Source organism: Felis catus, chromosome B4 (genome assembly GCF_018350175.1).
Source record: "Felis catus isolate Fca126 chromosome B4, F.catus_Fca126_mat1.0, whole genome shotgun sequence".
Lineage (NCBI taxonomy): Eukaryota > Metazoa > Chordata > Mammalia > Carnivora > Felidae > Felis > Felis catus.
In genome coordinates, this window is record NC_058374.1 from 17,898,925 (window position 1) to 17,902,285 (window position 3,361).

General features: G+C 37.4%; 1 non-coding gene across 1 annotated transcript; it reads right to left on the bottom strand.

Annotated features, from left to right (window-relative positions):
- Positions 1-2,845: 2,845 nt before the first annotated feature.
- On the bottom strand, positions 2,846-3,060 carry LOC111561621. Its single transcript, XR_002744245.2, has one exon. It is a non-coding gene; the product is annotated as a small nucleolar RNA U3 (small nucleolar RNA).
- Positions 3,061-3,361: the final 301 nt, after the last annotated feature.

A 3,361-nucleotide genomic window follows, 5' to 3' on the forward strand; every position in this document is an offset into this window, starting at 1 on the left:
CCTGTCTTACATTGAGGTCTTTCATCCATTTTGAGTTTATTTTTGGGTATGGTGTAAGAAAGTGGTCCACGTTCATTCTTCTGCATGTCACTGTCCAGTTTTCCCAACACCATTTGCCAAAGAGGCTCTTTTTTCCACTGGATATTCTTTCCTGCTTTGTCAAAGATTAGTTGGCCGTACATTTATGGGTCCATTTCTGGGTTTTCTATTCTGTTCCACTCATCTATGTGTCTGTTTTTGTGCCAATACCACACTATCTTGATGATACAGCTTTCTTTGTAATACAGGTTAAGGTCCAGAATTGTGATGCCTCTGGATTTGGTTTTCTTTTTCAACCTCACTTTGGCTATTCAGGTTTTTTTTCTGGTTCCATACGCATCTTAGAATTGTTTGTTCTAGATCCGTGAAGAATGCTGGTGGTTTTTTTTGGTAGGAATTGCTGATTTGGTTAGTATTGCCATTTTAACAATATTTGTTCTTCCAATCCATGAGCATGGAATGCTTTTCCTTTGTGTCTTCTTCAGTATCTTTCATAAGCTTTCTATAGTTTTCAGCGTATAGATCTTTTACCTCGTTGGTTAGGTTTATCTCTAGGTATCTTATGGATTTTGGTGCAATTGTAAATGGGATTGATTCCTTGATTTCTCTTTCTGACGATTCATTATTGATGTATAGAAATGCAACTGATTTCTGTACATTGATTTTATATCCTGTGACATTGCTGAATTCATGTATTAGATACAGCAGGGTTTTTTGGTGGAGGCTTTCAGGTTTTCCATGTAGAGTATCATGTCATCTTCAAAGAGTAAAAGTTTGACTTCTTCCTTGGCAATTTGTGTGCTTTTTATTTCTTTTTGTTGTCTGATTGCTGAGGATAGGACTTCCAGTACTATGTTGAACAACAGTGGTGAGAGGGGACATCCTTGTCGTATTCCTGATCTCAGGGGGAAAGCTCTCAGTCTTTCTCCATTAAGGATAATATTAGCTGTGGGTCTTTCATATATGGCCTTTAGGATGTTGAGGTATGTTCCTTCTTTTTTTTTAAGTTTTTTTCTGATGTCTATTTATTTTTGAGAGAGAGAGACAGAGTGCAAGCAGGGTGTGGGTGGGGACAAAGAGAAAGGGAGACACAGAATCTGAAGCAGGCTCCAGGCTCTGAGCTGTCAGCACACAGCCTGATGTGGGGCTTGAACTCACGAACCGCGAGATCATGACCTGAACTGAAGTCGGACACTTAACTGACTGAGCCACCCAGGTGCCCCAGTTATGTTCCTTCTATCCTTATTTTTCTGAGGGCTTTTGTCAAGAAAGAATGCTGTATTTTGTCAGATGCTTTTTCTGCACCTATTGACAGGATCATATGGTTCTTATCCTTTCTTTTATTAATGTGACGTATTGTGTTGATTGATTTGCAAACATTGAACCAGCCCTGCAGCCCAGGAATAAGTCCCACTTGATTATGGGGGATAATTCTTTTAACGTATTGTTGAATTTGATTTGCTTGTGTCTTGTTGAGAATTTTTACATCAAGGTTCATCAAGGATACTGGCCTGTAATTCTCCTTTTTAGTGGGGTCTTTGGTTTTGGAATCAAGGTAATGCTGGCTTCATATAATAAGTTTGGAAACGTTTCCTTCCATTTCTTTTCTTTGGGACAGTTTGAGAAAAATAGGTATTAATTCCGCTTTAAATGTCTGATACAATTCTCCTGGGAAGCCATCTGGTCTGTTTTCTCCTCTAGATTTTTTTGTTCATCTGTGATTTTATCTATTTTGGTTTCTCTCTCTCTTTCTCTCTCTCTTTGATAAGTCTGGTTAGGGATATATCAATTTTGTTTATTCTTTCAAAGAATCAGCATTTAGTTTCATTGATATGTTCTACTGTTTCTATATGTTTGTTTCTACATCATTTATTTCTGTCCTAATCTTTATTATTTCCCTTTTTTTCTGCTGGCTTTAGGCTTTATTTGCTGCTCCTCTTCTAGCTCCTTTAGGTGTAAGGTTAGGTTGTGTATTTGGGACATTTCTTGCTTCTTGAGATAGGCCTGGATTGCAATTTATTTTCCTCTTACGACTGCTTTTGCTGCATCCCAAAGAGTTTGGAGTGTAATCTTTTCATTTTCATTTGCTTCGATGTATTTTTTTTTCTCCTGTAAGTTCCTGATTAACCCATTTGTTCTTTAGTAGGATCTTCTTTAACCTCTGTGTATTTGAGTGTTTTCCAATATTTTTCTAGTGGTTGATTTCAAGTTGTGATCTGAAAATACGCATGATATGATCTTGATCTTTTTTGTACCTATTGAGGGCTGATTTGTGACCCAGTATGTGATCAGTTCTGGAGAATGTTCCATGTACATTTGAGAAGAATGGGTGTTCTGCTGCTTTAGGATGAAATGTTCTGAATATATCTGTTAAGTCCATCTGGTTCAGTGTGTCATTCAAAGCCATTGTTTCCATGTTGAATTTCTGCTTAGATGATCTGTCCATGGTTATGAGTGGGGTATTAAAGTCTCCTATTTTTATGGTATTATTATCAATGAGTTTTTTTAATGTTTGTTATTAATTGATTTATACATTTGGAGGCTCTCAAGTTGAAGGCATAAATGTTTACAATTGTTACATCTTGATGGATAGACCCCTTAATTATGGTATAATGCCCTTCTTCATCTTTTGTTATAGTCTTTGGCTTAAAATCTAGTGTGTCTGATATAAATGTGGCTATTCCAGCTTTCTTTTGGCCTCCATTAGCATGATAGTTGGTTCTGCATCACCTCACTTTCAATCTGCAGGTGTCTTTAGGTCCCAAATGATTCTCTTGTAGGCAGCATATAGATAGATTTTTTTTTTTCCACTCAGACTGTGCTCTCTCCCTCTTACTCTCCCAAAAGGAGAGAAAGAACGATCATCAATGGCAATTGGCAACTGTAACGACAGCACCAAAAGCCAGCTTCACACTCAGGAGAGAACACTTTGCCTCCTCCTCGTGGTTTTGGGTACTCTACACATTCAGAGAAACTTCTCTAGTAACGAACTATAGAAATGATCCCTGAAAGTATAGTCTTTAGATAGATTTTTAAAAATCCATTCTGAAACTCTATGCCTTTTGATTGGAGCATTTAGTCCATTTACATTTAGAGTGATTATTGAAAGAAATGAATTTAGTGCTATTGTGTCACCTGTAGAGTTAGTGTTTCTGGGTGATGTTCTCTGGTCCTTTGTAGTCTTTGTTGCTTTGGTCTCCTTTTTTTTTTCTCCACTCAAAGAGTCCCCCTTAGTACTTCTTGCAGGGCTTATTTAGTGGTCACAAACTCCTTTAGTTTTTGTTTGTCTGGGAAACTCTTTATCTTTCCTATTCTGGATGAC